Consider the following 1,289-nt stretch of genomic DNA (forward strand, 5'->3'; position numbering starts at 1 on the left):
GATACAGGGGACAACATTGGTCTTACATAGGAATGAAGCTAAGTAAGTAGGAGTTGTTCTTCCTAGTAGTGGTTACTCTTTTAGTTGTTCTTCCTTCAATAATGGATAAGATGAATGTAATTCTTTAAGTATACCTGCCTATTTGCAGAAATAATAACAAAAAATATAGCAATAATGTTGCACGCTCAACATAGAACAAAATGTCAAATTAAAATACATGAGATTATCATTCATGTAAACTAATTATTACAAATAAAGGAAACCGTGGGACCTATGTGTCTTTAAATCTGGCTTACTTCACTAATATGATTTTTTCCAAGATCTTCCATTTCCTTACAAATGAGGTGGTCACATTCTTTGTGATTGAAGCATAGTTTTCCATGTGTGTTTATCTGTGCGTGTGTGTGTGTGTGTGTGTGAGTGTGTGTGTCATTTTTGGTAAATATTATTGTGATACACAGTAGTAGCTTTACTGTGGCCTTGTTTGTGATCACCTGGTTATATGCCCAGAAGTGTGATTACTGGGTAATAGAGGAGCATTATTGTGTACATCAAGGATAATCTTAGTAGATGAGCAGAATAGTTCAATAGCTATGTACATATGATTGTATAAGGTGATTCTAAGTGAAATGAACTCCAAGACATGTTCTTTGTTGTTGTTGTTCTTAATGTACTGTGATTTCTTTTTATGCTTTTGTGTTTTCCCCACCTATGGTTTATCCCCTGTAGTCACTGCATTTGATTTTTATACCCTGGGTATTTTAAATATGTTGATCTGAACTAGGGAAGGGAAAGAAAAAAAAAAGAAAATGGTGAGACAAAGGACAAAGGGGGAACCTATGCAACAGTGGTAATCACAAGTCAGTATGTTGTAAATAATCTTGGGGGGGGGGCATTGGGAGTGAAGAGAGAGAAAAATAGGGAAAAGGTTAACAAGTTAGAAAAGAAATAAATTAATTACCTTACTTATGTAACTATATCCCTTGACAATAAAATTTAAATAAAAAATAAAATAAAATATATGAGAGCAGCAATACAGGAGATGGGAGTGGGGGAAATACTGTAGTATCGTAGAGTAGAACAGCTGTGGAGAACAGCAATTTGTCTTTAATGTAGGAAGTAATAAACTAGCATACAGATTTTCAGCCTCATGTCAGTCATTAAAAAGGGAAAACAAAATGCACAATCAGCAAACCAATTGAGATAAAATAGAAAACTAAACAATTAAGATGAAGAGATGACTTGGACCAAGAATAACAAATGACACAATTAGGAAACAAATAACAAGC

This window comes from Dipodomys spectabilis, unplaced genomic scaffold (assembly GCF_019054845.1).
Source record: "Dipodomys spectabilis isolate Male_0828 unplaced genomic scaffold, ASM1905484v1 ptg000064l, whole genome shotgun sequence".
In the NCBI taxonomy this organism is placed as follows: Eukaryota; Metazoa; Chordata; class Mammalia; order Rodentia; family Heteromyidae; genus Dipodomys; species Dipodomys spectabilis.